Source organism: Sciurus carolinensis, chromosome 5 (assembly GCF_902686445.1).
Source record: "Sciurus carolinensis chromosome 5, mSciCar1.2, whole genome shotgun sequence".
NCBI lineage: Eukaryota > Metazoa > Chordata > Mammalia > Rodentia > Sciuridae > Sciurus > Sciurus carolinensis.
Window position 1 is genome coordinate 101,934,486 of NC_062217.1, and position 15,076 is coordinate 101,949,561.

General features: G+C 39.2%; 1 pseudogene; it reads left to right on the forward strand.

Moving 5' to 3' along the window:
• The first annotated feature begins 13,241 nt into the window (after positions 1–13,241).
• On the forward strand, positions 13,242–14,744 carry LOC124985682 (cytokine receptor-like factor 3; annotated as a pseudogene).
• Positions 14,745–15,076: the final 332 nt, after the last annotated feature.

Here is a 15,076-nt window from a genome sequence, read left to right on the forward strand (position 1 = left end):
CACGGACACAAACCCAAACAAATATAATTTCCTCATACTAGACAAAGGGGCCAAAAATATGCAATGGAGAAAAGATAGCCTCTTCAACAAATGGTGCTGGGAAAATTGGAAATCCATATGCAACAAAATGAAAATAAACCCATATCTCTCACCGTGCACAAAACTAAACTCAAAATGGATTAAGGACCTCGGAATCAGACCAGAGACCCTGCATCTTATAGAAGAAAATGTAGGTCCAGATCTTCAACATGTCGGCTTAGGACCAGACTTTCTCAACAGGACTCCCATAGCACAAGAAATAAAAGTAAGAATCAACAACTGGGATAGATTCAAACTAAAAAGCTTTCTCTCAGCAAAGGAAACTATCAGCAATGTGAAGAAAGAGCCTACAGAGTGGGAGAAAATCTTTGCCAATCATACTTCAGATAGAGCGCTAATCTCCAGAATCTATAAAGAACTCAAAAAACTCAACACCAAGACTACAAATAATCCAATCGACAAATGGTCTAAGGAAATGAACAGACACTTCACAGAAGAAGACCTACAAACAATCAACAAACATATGGAAAAATGTTCAACATCTCTAGTAATAAAAGAAATGCAAATCAAAACCACCCTAAGATTCCATCTCACCCCAATCAGAATGGCGATTATCAAGAACACAAGCAACAACAGGTGTTGGCGAGGATGTGGGGAAAAAGGTACACTCATACATTGCTGGTGGGGTTGCAAATTAGTGCAACCACTCTGGAAGGCAGTATGGAGATTCCTTAAAAAACTTGGAATGGAACTACCATTTGACCCAGCTATCCCACTCCTTGGCCTATACCCAAAGGACTTAAAATCAGCATACTACAGAGATACAGTCACATCAATGTTCATTGCTGCTCAATTCACCATAGCCAGATTGTGGAACCAACCTAGATGCCCTTCAGTTGATGAATGGATAAAGAAACTGTGGCATATATATACAATGGAATATTACTCAGCCATAAAGAATGATAAAATTATGGCATTTGCAAGCAAATGGACGAAATTGGAGAATATCATGCTAAGTGAGATAAGCCAATCTCAAAAAACCAAAGGAAGAATGATCTCGCTGATAAGTGGATGATGATACATAATGGGGTGTGGGAGGGGTTAGTTTTAGGGTTAGAGTGAGGGTTAGGGAGGGGGGCAAGAATGGGGGAAGGAAGGACTGTATAGAGGGAAAAGAGGGATGGGAGGGGTGGGGGGAAGGGGAAAAAAAATAACAGAATGAATCAACCAACATCACCCTATGTAAACGTATGATTACACAAATGGTATGCCTTTACTCTATGTACAAACAGTGAAAGAACATGTATCCCATTTGTTCACAATAAAAAAAAAAAAAAAAAAAAATGGAAAAAAAAAAAAAAAAAAAAAAAAAAAAAAAAAAAAAAAAAAAGAAAACTCTGTGTGTGTGTGTGTGTGTGTGTGTGTGTGTGTGTATGTGTAAAGGATATTAAGATCTATTTGTTATAGAAATGGGTACATTGGACAGATGAATTTGAGAACCACTGCTCATGCCATGTGGTCAAGAAAATTGTATGTATCTTACTAAGGAATCTAAAGAACATTCTAGTTCCTGTTCATTAGATCTGATCATCTTTATATTATCAATGTAGTGGAAGGTTATGATGTTTCATCAAATTTTAAGACGATTGAGATCTTAGTGGACTCTAGTAATGCAGTGCTCAGAACTGACTCTAAGCATATGAATATATGTCATTGACCCTAACAGATAAAAGCAAACTGATACTGGTAGTCCTGATGAGTAGGTATATTAGTAAGCTTTATGTTGCTACGATGAAATATCTGAGGCAACTAACTTTATAAAGAGAAAAGTTTTATTTAGTTCACAGGAGGCTGAAAGGCATGGCACCACATCAGCTCAGTTCTGATGAAGACCACAAGGCAAATGACAGTGGCAGGTGCACATATCGGAACAAACAGTCTCATCTGGAACAGGAACAGAGAGAAGGGGGACAAGTTTGGGACCCACAATCCCCTTTGGGGCCATTCTCTAATGACTTAAGGACCCCACAAAAGGCCCCACTTACTGAAGTCCACCATCTTCTGATGGCACCACTCTGGAGACCAAAACTCTACACAAGGTCCTTTGTGGAAAACTCAAATTATGCCCAAACCATAGCAGTAGTTATGGAAAAAAGGTACTAGTTAGGTAAATGACTGTGTAAGCAGCACCGGGGGCTGTGTTTATTTTATCTAGAAAAACTATACAACTGGGACAAATACAATTGTAGTCATCATTTGATTGTTTGTAATAATCTGCATTTTCCAGATTCTTCTTACTTGTGCCTATACCAAACAATGAGTTACATGGGAATGTGACAGCTATTATTACCCCTCCTCCTGTCAAGTATTTTATGATAATGTCAATCTCTGCAATTCTCCCAAGAATGTAGTATTATTTCTGATTTACTACCTTAAAGAGGGTAGAAGTTATTCCTTAACTATTCCTATCATAATGATCTTCACCTTGCAGGTTAGGAGGCTATGTGGGGAACCCCACGCAGCTGTTCTGTATGTCTATTCCAATTATATATTCAAGAACTGAGGAAATAAGTGTAGAGTGGGTCCATGGACCACAGGGCCAAGAGTCCATCACACAAGTGCTATGAACCCCCATTTGGGCTAGGGGGCCACTGTGATATTTTGGGTCCCCAGGAATTAGTGTCAACTCAGAGTCAATGCCTAGCAACCTTGGAAAGGTCTTGTAATTTCCTTCTCTCACATGCAGTCTTTCTGATTAACAGCCATAGTACCTTTGGAAAAGACTTGGAGTAAGACTTACAGTGTATATTGGTGGCAGTGATACAGGGTTCTACCTCAAGGAACTTCTCCATTCAATGGGCTCTAAGCGTGTGAATTGCTTTATGTCTAGAAATGGAGTGAGAAGCTGAGGCTTGATTCAGACTTTTGGCTACTCGACCTAAAGTATTTCCTACCATGTAGATCCAAAAGTAATAAAGTAGGATGTCCACCTATAGAATTCCTAGGAATATATGATTAGTTGGCCACTGCCAAAGATCTCTGTGGGTCAAGGCATTCTGAGTGTCGGCACATCTGTGCTGTCCTTGAGAGTATATGTGTCTTGGACAGTTATGTTCTTCTTCTTGACCTGTGCTATTCGTCCCTGTTGAAATAAAGAACCCATCTCAATATCAGCATTCCATACAGAAATATCTGATCTATAGAAGAAAAGAACCAGAGACATTCAAGAGTGCAGATGATTTGCTCACTGATGTATTTCTCAATGCCTTAGTGAATGGAATAGCTTCTGAACCTTCTCTGAGAATGTAGTTGGGAGGGAGTAGATGTCCAGTTTGCACAGAAGTTCAGTCAACATTTCTATCTCCATAGCCTTTGGATTCCATTCTTTGCTTCATGCCAGGAAAGCTCTAGCATCTTATCCTCATTAAATATAGACTGCTATCAAGTTTCAGTAGATCAACAAAGAAAACTGTTAGAATCATCTCCAACTGCATGTGCTAACACATTAAGTCCAGAACATCCGTTAGGAATTGCACCTATTGAGAGACCCCCATATCAAATAATGAGGCTTAGTTTAGTGTTATATTCTACCTTACTTGGTCTAACATTCTAGGATCTACTCCTACACATGTTTCCAGGTTTCTGACAATATACACTAATAAAATCTTGTAATTATTTATGTGTAAGTTATTCAAGGGGGATAGGTCATTGTATATACCTGTTCCCCTGAGAGATGCTGAGATTTGACACTAGTTAGGAGTCTAGTGGCAACATGAGGTGATTTGGGTGGATTCTGAAGAGTATAGGCACCCTTCTTAAAGACTTCTGCCTTGGGTGAAGTTTCACCAGATTTTCAGACAAAGGAAAGTCAATGTTTTCAAATACGAGAGGGCAGACTTCTTCCATGGGTAAGGGCATCCCAGAGTAGTTTAGAGGTTCAAGATAGTCATTTTTTTCTGGATCCAACAAGATTTTCCCATTATAGATTTCAGAATCACATTCTTTACCCATCAATGTTCTAAAATTTAAATCCAACTCTGCAAAAAACAATAAATTTTAGGTCTGATTTTAAGTGTTATCAGTTCAGCTACAAGAAATAAGAGATTATTTTGAGCTCTCCAGTTTTCAGACTGTGACTTGAGTTGAGAGGGAATAGAACTGTGCTGCCTGTTTTCTCTTTGTAAGTGCTCAAGTGTGCTTAAAATACAAAACCGTCTTATATCACGGTCTTTAGAATCATCATCACTACCACAGCAAGTCAGTCCAACAAGAACTTGGGTTCCTAAGAACTTGCTTCTGTCAATACTTCATCACAGTCAACCATAGGTAAAGACATGATTAAGTGTCCAAAGCAATTGCAAGTTCTGTCTCTGTTGTCTTTCCTCTGGGATGACTCCTGGTATCAATCAAGATCCAGATAGAAGAGCCGAAACCACACCATCATTTTAATAAGAAAAGTTTGATGTAAAGAATTACTAACATAACAGGAGATTCAAGTAATGAGGGATTGGCTGGTTAAAAAAAAATAGTCAAGAGAATTCTAAAGAACATCAAAATAATGACTTTAATGTGCAACTATAACTCCTAGAGCTGAGAGCATCTCCAAAGAAGGCCGAGGTCCAGCCCTTCCTGGGGAGTCCACTGCCAAGAGTCTGAATAGCAGAGAAATCTTAAGGGAAATGAATCTGTATCAATCAGGAGTCTCCAGAGAAGCAGAATCAAAAGAATATAAATATAACCAATAGACTATATATATGATAGAATAAAAGAAAAAATATGCACCCACATATATACTCATTTCTAAGACTATAGTAAACATTCCACTTTATCTCTTACAAATTCTGCTCTCCACACAACTTATAGACAACTCTGCCCTCTGTCACTACATAACTAGAATTCCTTTCCCTCCAGTTTCCAATGAAATATTCCTCACTTCCTTCTTAGCCCTCGCTAGCCGCATCCTTAAAGTTCATATTTCTACTAAGTCTGTTCAAGGTGACTTAAGTATTTTTGTCATGATTTTCAAAATTCTCCCCAAAATAATCTCTTCAGTCTCTGCTGGCTCCTGGTTCCAGAGTCATGCCCACGTTTTGGGTACTTTTATGGATGCGCCCACTCTACAGTACTAAGATCTAGCTTGGGTTTCTGTTACTATGTGAAGTGCCACAATTGTGTGTGTGTGTGTGTGTGTGTGTGTGTGTGTGTGTGTTGCTCAGGATCAAACCCAGGGCCTCGCACATGCTAAACAAATACTCTACCAATAAGCTACATCCTCAGTCCAAAGTGCTGCAAATTTAGCTGCTTAACACAACTATTTATTAGCCTACAGTTCTGTAGGTCAGAAGTTCATGCTCGGCATGACTGTATTCTAATTGTGCCCAGTATCTCACAATGGTCAAATCAAGGAATTGCCAATGCTACATTCTCCTGTGGAAACCCAGGACCCTTTCCAAGGTCACCTATTGTGGCAGAATTCAGTTCCTTGCAGCTGTAGCACTGAGGCCCATTTCCTTGCTGATTGTCAGTTCCTGGAAGGACATCTGCATTCCTTGCCATACAGCTCCCTCCATCTTTAAAACCAGGCACAGAGAATCTCTCTTGTGTCAAATTCATTTCACATTTCAAATCTCTTTCATCAAGAAGAGCCCAGTCCTTTTTAAGGACTCATCTGGGGCTCACCCACTCAAAATAATCTCCTTATCGTAAGGTCGACTTATTTGAGATCTTCATTATATCTACAAAGTCCCTTTTGTCATATAAGTTAACATTTTCATGGGAGTGATATTATAGTCATAGGTTCTGCCCATACTCAAAAGGAGTGACTCACACAAGAAAAGGCTCACTGGGGATCATCTTAGAATTCCAACTACCATAGTTCCTACCTCACAAAGTTGTAAAGACTAAATAATTTAAAAAGCAGATGTTCCTTAACTTACACTGAGGTTATGTCCCAACAGACCCATTGTAAATTGAAAATATCATAAGTTGACCATGTACTTAATACATCTAACCTATCAAACACCCTAACTTAGCAATACAGCACAGTAGCATCTGATAGGAAGCTTCAATTCACTGTCACTGCCCAGCATGGCTAAAAGTTTCATACTGCATATCACTAGCCCAGGTAAGATCAAAATTCAAAACTCAAAGTACAATTTTTACTGAATACATATCGCTTTTGCACCATTGTGAAATTAAAAAATTATGTCAAACCCTCATAAATCATGGACCATATTTATACGAAAATTTTAGGACAATGGCTGGCATATAGCTCTGGTCAAATGTTAGCCGATATTGGTGTTGCCATTAAATACAGACTCCCAGGTCACTTTCAGGCCACTGGGACCAGAATCCTCAGGGTTGGCTGGGAAAGGGCCCATCTCCCCAGCAACCTGGAGACCTGGTACAAACTGAGAGGTGGCCTCCGGGATCCACACTAGATGATACATTTCTGACTCCCAACTCTCCCATGGAAGTTCCTCCTCCTTTGTGACTCATCCTCAGAAGTTCCCTCTGTTGACCAATGTTTTCATGAATTCTACCTCCTGGCTATTCTGTACTATCATCTTGACTTTTTGCTCACCAGATTAACTGTTGTGGAGTATTACGGTAATATTATTTTCCAGAACTTACACTGTTTCATATTTCTCACTAAAAGATATTTTGTTTGTAGTTGGCTGTTCTAGCCTAGAGGTCCACATGGAAGTGACATAGGTAGGGAGCAGAAGTCAGTGTGTAGAACTCAATAATAACCCATGAAAAATTCCAACTGAACAAAACAATATTCAAGAAGAAGACATAAACTCCTCTCAAACAATTAATACCTTGGGATCATGGCTTTAATTTAAAGATTTGAAATCCTTATTAAGGATGAGGACTGGGAATCATAACCAGTGTGGTGTGTGTTGGTTTCCATCTGATAAAGGAATTCAAGCTTCTGGTTCAGCAGAGAAAATGCTAGACTCAGCAATTTTCCAATGTGGAAGCAATTTGGAAGTGGTGTGGAGATCAATTCCCTGCCCAAAAGGTCTAAACAAACTCAAACCAGAGCTTTTTACACGAATGGTTAGAAATGAAAGCAAAAATTTCATCAAAGCAAAGGTGTGCGTTCAGCATATTGGCCCCATGGTGTCATTTGAAGGAAATTAATGTGGAGAGTCAAAGAGATGGAGTCTGCAATATGCAATGCTCCAGAGACCTTCCTGTGATTTTGTTCCTAGTGTAGCAGAAATGAAAGCTCCCGTAAATCTTCTGGGAGAAATAAGACATGTGCATAAGTAAGATTAATCAGTAGCACTAACACCAACCTAATGAGTCATCTTTGACATCATAAAACTAGAAAAACACAAGGTTGTGGCATGGCAGGTCTGTGTTCTAACAGAAGAGGCAAAACTGGGGCTGCCCAAGCACACAGTTGTGTGCACCTCCTGAGCACGCTAGTCTCTACAGAGAAGTGATAGAGAAATGGTGACTTTCTGGGTGTTATTGACTTGGGGTAGGCTGCTGCTGTAGCGGGGAAGCAGGATTGGTGCCCAAGCATCTTCTCCTATCAGGAGCCCTTCTTCTTTTATTCCAGTGAAGCTCCCAGGGGCCTGTGTTTCCATCTAAATAAACCATCCTTTACGAGTTTCTGGGATGCAATGCTGGCTTCCAGAAGTCTGGGGAAAGGAGGTATGCAGACAGAACTGAGCTGACGATGTGTCACATTCTGGAAGTGCATGGGGCTGCACACTGCTCTGCATCCTTTCAAAGAGTGTATTCATCTTATCCTTTGACAATTCTTCATTGTTCTTATCATTCCTACTTTTCAGGTGAACAAGCAGAGATTCCATGTCACACAACAAGAACCAGATAAAGCTGACGTCTAAGCCCCATTGGGAGATTTTGCCCAGGTTTCTGCTCTCAGCAGGGCCTCTGAGGGGTAAGACCTTCCAAAGTTTCCTGGCCTGCAGAAGAGTGTTGGAGTGACCTTTTCTTCCTCCTGCTGCTGATTCTATGCCCCATTTGTCCTTGGATCCTGTGGGCCAGCCCTCATGTAGAATTAACCCTACCTCTCTGCCTTTATCAGAACCTCTTAGGCCTGAAAATATCTTCATGTCCTTTCTCTCCCCATCCTGAGTCCTCAGACTAAGAATAATCTGAGGATTGTGGTACTATGTTCATAAACATCTCTTTTACAAGATGACCCATTCTGTTCAGTACCTCAGATTTCCCTGCTCCTGCCACACTTAGCCGTCAAAATGTAAATCTCTAACCCCAGGAAACATATGTATGGTTTCAGAGCAAGTCAGAACACAGTTTCTTAACCATATACTTCCCAGTTTTGAAAGTTTTCTTTAAACACTTGAAACTCTGAATTCTACCTTCCTGCTTTTGGCCATCCAGATAGTTCACTAAATCATTCCTCTGTAATTAGAGCCTCCTGAAAGAAAAGCCAGGTCCCAGACCCCATGCACAGCCAGATTCTGTGGGGCAGTGTCCTCCCTGTAGAAACCACACTGGTGGGCACCAGCATTGGCACCCATCCACACCCAAGGACACTCCTGCCCACAGCAAGGCTGGCTACTCAAATATTCCAAAGACTCAACTACAACGTCCTGAGTACATGTCCTGGATGACCTTGAAAGTCCTCAGCAAGGGCACCTCATTGGGCTTTCTTAGAGAAGAGGTTTCTGAGACTCTTCTCATAATAGTCACTGAGTGAGTGTATGGAAGGGCAGGAGCTTTGAGCAAATGTAGAAACACGTGGGCTGGTGTCTAGCTCAGGCACTGATGTGCGTCCTAGCAGGTGAGTTAATATCTCTGAGTCTTGTTTTCCTTCTTTCACTTGTCAGTGCATATTTATCATGCTTCCTATGCACCTGCACTGCTCTGGACACTGAGGATATGACAGCAAATAACAAAAGTATAATTTCTGCTTTCTTGGAGCTTATATTTCAGTAGAGAAAGAAAATAATGCAATAAAGTCAGACAGAGATAAATGCCCCAAGAAACATGAAGAAGATCCTGTAGAGGAACTATGGCTGGTGGAACAAGAGGGGACTTGGAAAGACTGGTTACTAGTTAGATAAGGCTACTCTCAGAAAGTGATCTTGGAGGGGAGCCCCAGTCACCAAGAGGAGGTTAGCATGAGAAGGTTTACAACTGGGTGAGCAAAGAGAGAAGCTAAGTCAGAGTGAATTCAGTGTTACAGGGGTCTCTCCTTACCTGTGGGGGATGCATTCCAAGACCAGTAGGCATCTGAAACATCAGATAGTACCAAGCCTGTCTATTGTTTTTTCCTACACATGTGTGCCTGTGGTAAAGTTTAATCTATGAATTAGGCACAGCAAGAAATTAACAATAACTAATAATAAGATAGATCAATTATAATATACTGTAATGATCATATGAATGTACTCTCTCTTTCTCCTCCCACCCCCCCCACCCACTCTTGGTGTCTTAACATACTGTAGATCTTACCAACTTCAGCATATGATTATTTTTCTTTCCTTATTAAGATGAGAACTTTCACCTTTTCACTTAAAGGAAGTTGTTTTAATAAGCTTTTTTGCTGCTGCGACTGAAAGACCCAATCAGAACAACTGTAAAGGAGGAAGAGTTTATTTGAGAGCTCACAGTTTCAGAGGTTATAGTCCATAGAAAGCCAGCTCCATTCCTAGGGGCTTGAGGTGAGGTCGAACATCATGGCAGAAAAGTGTAGTGGAGGGAAGAGTCTCTCATGATGATCAGAAAGCAGAGGAAAAGATACTCCACTCTCCAGATACAAAATATATACCCCAAAGCCATGTCTCCAATGAACCACTTCCTCCAGCCACACCCTACCTGCCTTCAGTCACCACTCAGTTAATCCAATCAAGGATTAATTCAATGATTAGTTTAAGACTACATCCTAATCATTTCTTCTCCAAATTTTTTTTTTTTTTTTTTTTTTTTTTTTGCGGTGCTGGGGATTGAACCCAGGGCCTTGTGCTTGCAAGGAAGGCACTCAACAAACTGAGCTATATCCCCAGCCCCCTCCAAATCTTTTTGCATTGACTCACCCATGAGCTTTTGAGGAACACCACATCTAAACTACAACAGAAGCACTCTATGACTTTTTCTTCGGCATATCTGAATTGCCAGCATCTCTACTCTTGGGCTTTGGGTTATTATTAAATAAAGTAAGGGTGGTGGCCACTGGGAAACAGGAAAATTCTAGTGGAATGAGCTATGAACAATCAAATGGGAGAGAAAAATAGAAAACAGGAATGAAAGGCTTATAAATGTCAGAGTTAAGAACCAGAATTTTCACCTAGGATGCAGAAAACAAGTTTTGCCAAAGTGTGAAAGATTGTTCCAAACTTCATTAGGACACCAGGACTAAATAATACTTACTTAGTCCCTGACTGAGCATTGATGGATAGGTCAAAACAGAGTTCTGAGTAATTTTTAGCTATTTAGAAGAGAAGATGCAGGATGAAACCATTATTTCAAAATATCAAACAGCCCAATCATTTCCAAAGATCTCTACTGCTTCTCCATGTCTTGAACAGAACACAATTAAAACTTCACAACCATGAACCTCAGATGCTTGACTTTGTGATGTGTGTGTGTGTGTGTGTGTGTGTGTGTGTGTGTATGTGTGTGTGTGTGAGAGAGAGAGAGAGAGAGCGAGCGAGAGAGAGAGAGAGGGACCAGGTGCACAAAGGAGAGCTGGACACAGAATCAGTTCATTAAATTTGGTGATAAATTAACCTTTTGAAAATCAGATCTCTCTGTGATATAGTGCTATATCATACATCTTTCTCCTTAAGTCTCTCTCTTCTTTCATTCCTCCCCAGTCCTCCTTTTTCAACATATTATTGGCTTTTAAATTACCATTACAACTCCAGCTAGCTAAATAACTTCCCATATTGTACTCCCTATAGTAAGGAAAAAAGAAAACCCAGCCCTTTCCTCTTGGAGGCAGTGTGCTCCACACACTTCAGAGCATTATTTCTGTTTCACTAAATAAACCCTTTATACTTTTCTAACTCTCTCAATGGAAACTTTTCATTAGGAAAACAAGACCTGAGGAACCCTCTACCTGGTAACATAGATGGTACCATAACTTGAACCTGGCTTGTTCTCTATGGGAACCTGAGGGATGAGCTGGACAACCTAGACTGACTTAGTCAGCCTTACTGCTACTCAACTTCTGTCCTTGACTGCACCTGCCGAACTTACTCTCACTCTTGTCCTGGCCTGCTTTCCTTTGCCATGTCTACCACCTTGGCTGATGTTGTGTTTACAAAACCACACTTTCACATAGCCACTTCCGTGGTCAACTTTTGCCCCACTTGTGGGCTCTTTGCCCTCTCCTTTGTCTTTTCCACCACTGTCCTCTCTGTGCATAGGCAGACCCCAAACTCTTCTCTTGTGTTATTTTCTCCTGTATCATCCTATTCTTCTCCAGGTCATGGTGATGACTCTCATCCTCACCTGGACTACCCACCTTATTCATACATCTTCAGTCCTTTTTATTTTAAGACTTAGTTGCCCAGACTGACCTTGAACTTGTGATCTTCCTTCCTCAGTCTCCAGGTTGTTGGGATTATAGGCATTCACAACCACACTCGGCAATTAATTGTTATATCTTAATTAATTGACTCCTTTATTAATATATAATGAATTTCTTTGTCTTTTGTAACAATTTTTCCCTATGGACTATTTTTTCAGAGATTATTGTAGCCACTCCAACTGTGTTTTGGAGTGGCTACAATAATATCCGAAAAAATAATTTATAATTTGCATGGAATGTTGACTATCTTTTTCTATCCTTTCACATCCAACCCATTTGTGTCTTTGAATCTAAAATGAATTTCCTGTAGATAGCTTATGGTTGGATCATTGTTTAAAATTCTACTCTTCCAATCACTACTTTTTGATTGGAAAACTTAATTTACTTTTAAAGTATTTACTTACTAGGAAACACTTTTTTTTCTGTCATTTTGCTATTTTTTCCTGTATGTCTTATACCTTTATTGTTCCTCTTTTTGCCTTTTGTTTCTTTTTGTAGTTACCTCTTTGATTCCCTTCTCATTTCCTGTTCTTTAGTTTTTAGATTTTATTTTTAGTGGTTACCCTGAGAATTACTATTAACATCCTAAATTTATAACAATCTAATTTGAATTGTTATCAAGTTAGTTCCAGTAGTATATAGAAACTTTGCACCTCTGTTGCTCTTGCTGATTCATTCTATGTTGCTGTTGTCACAAATTGCATTTTTGTGTATTGTCTATTATTGTAGATTTATAAGTATTAATTTAAGCATCTGTCTTTTACATCATATAAAAAACAACAAAAAAAGAAATTACATACCAAAAATACAATAACACTAGTTTTATATTACCTTTGTATTATTTTGGTTGGAGTTCTTTATTTCTCTGTATGGCTGTGAATTACTCTCTAGTGTCTTCACTTCAGCCTGAAGTCCTCCCATTAACAGTCCTTGTAGGGCAGGTCTACTAATAACAAACCCTATTACTTTTTGTTTATCTAAGAATGTCAATTCCTTCTTTACTTTTGAAGGATGCTTTTGCTGAGTACTGAAATCTTGGTCCACAGGGTTTTTTAAAATTTTTTATTTTTTTCAGCACTTTAGATTTATCATCCCATTTCCTGTGGTTCCTTGGTTTCTGAACACAATTCAGCTCTTGATCTTACTGAGGACCCTTGTATATAACAGGTTGCTTCTCTTTGGCTACTTTCAAGATTCTTTTGTCCTCTCTGACTTTGGACAATTTGATTATAATGTGATCTATATGGATATCTTTGTGTTTGTTTTTTGAGTCCATTGAGTTTCTTATATGTGTAAATTAATGTTTTTTGTTAAATTTGGAGAGTTCTTGGTCATTATGGTAGTCCCTTCTTATCAATGGAGGATATGTTCCAAAACGCTCAGTGAATGCCCAAACTCCCCATGCTATATCTCTGTGTGTGTGCGGTTTGTTGTGTGTTGTGTGCTTTCCTATGCATATATACCTATGACAAAGCTTCATTCATAAATTAGGCAAAGTAAGAGATTAATAACAATATCCAATAATAAAATGGAACAGTTATAACAATATACTACAATAAAATTGCCAGCATATATACTCTTACACTGTGGGACCATTACTAAGTAAAGTAAGGATTACTTGATCCGCCTAGGCTATATGCCTTGGCAGCTGCACTGCCTGATGAGAATAGTGATGGAGCTGGACCCAGAGCTCCTGCTGCAAGAGGCCTGAGAGAATGTGGAGGCAGTGCAGAGCTACCAGCCTGAGCTGGGCCACAGACTGCTGGGGCTTCAGGAGGCACAGAAATCAAAAAGAGTACACCACAGACAAGAGATGTCCTCAAACAGCATGTTAATGATTTAAAGGGAAGCTCTGGTAAGCTCCTGAATGAAGACTGATGACCCTTCTGCAAGTAGTGGACACCATTAAACAGGTGGCCATTAAACCACTAGGCAACTACCAGAAGCTCATGGAGCATGGAATTAACACTGTAGCAGAGGACTTAGTCCAAGAAAGTGAGATTGCCATTCTTAGTGGTAGAGAAGAAGAGAATGAGAAATAGTGGAGCTTTACCATGAAGGCCTCACACATTCAATGGACAGTTTACCAGAAGTGCCTTTACTGGTTTATGTACCTTGTTTATATGCTCAGTTGGATGATTCAGTTCTTAATGTAGGCATGAAACAGTATCATCTCACCTACCAGTGCAGATAGAAGAACTAATAGGGAAATGTGAAGGCATCATAGTAAGATGGCGTAAGGTGGACGATCATTTTAAGCCCAAGATGACAGGTTTCAGTTCTGTAAATGCACTTCAATTCATTTTGAAACTGAATTCAGAGTATTGCACAGAGACTCCAATGTTGACATATCATTTTTAAAGATAATTTATTTAGGGGCTCAAGTTTCCTATTAGACAATGAGGACCAACTTTTCCTTGCCTTTTTATATGAAAGTAAGTAACCTTTTACATGAATATAGATGCCTTGTTCAGCCATCTGAAACAAAATAAAAAAGTTATACAAGTATAAACAAATAAAGGCAAACTATCCACCTACAACTACCAAAAATTTTTTTTAAAAAACCAAATACGTATTACCTGAACACAAGCAGATCAACAACAGTTGATCTGACAACTAAAGTAGTTATTAAGTGATTCATGGGTGGGTAGCACATATAACACAGATACACTGGACAAAAAGGTTATATCTGGGGCATTATGATATAGGATGGCATTTTCAGAATATAGTAACTGAGACTGTGGAAAGTGAAACCATTGACAACATTATTGTATTCTTCAAGTGTTCTTTCCACCCCTTTCTCTCTTTCCTTTCTTTCTCCAACTCTCATCATGCATATATTTTAGTTAGTGATTTTTCATGGTTCCATTAGACTCTATTCTCTTCATTTTCTTCATTTTTTTTCTTCCTGGATAACTCAACTGTCGTATCTTCAATTTCACTGTTTTTTTTTTTTTCTTTTATACCTGATATAACAACTCTGGTAGAATCTCCATTTCAGTTGTTGTACTCTGACACTTCAAAATTTCTCTTTGATTGCTTTTTATAATATTTCTCTCCTTATTAGTGTTCTCTATTTGTTGAAATAAAAGTATCTCCTGGTTTTCCTTAACTCTTTGTCCACAATTTTCTTTAGCTCTTTGAGCATATTTTAGACTATTGACTAAAAGTCTTGGCCTAGAAAGCCCAGTGCCTTTGCTTACTCAGGGATAGCTTCTGTTGATGTCTTCCATGAATGGGCCATACCTTTTTGTTTCATTGCATGCTTCATAATTTTGTGTTATAAGTGGGTGTTTTGAAAATCATATTATGACAACTCTGAATATTAGATTGTTGCCCCTACTAAGGATTTGATTTTTGTTGTTTACCTGAAGCTGTTAGTTTCTTCAGTCACTTTTCCAAGTGTTTTTGTTTGTTTGTTTGTTTGTATTCTTTGTCATGTGTGGTCTCTGAAGTCTCTGTGTATTTACCTTGTTTTCACAGAGATTTCTTTGA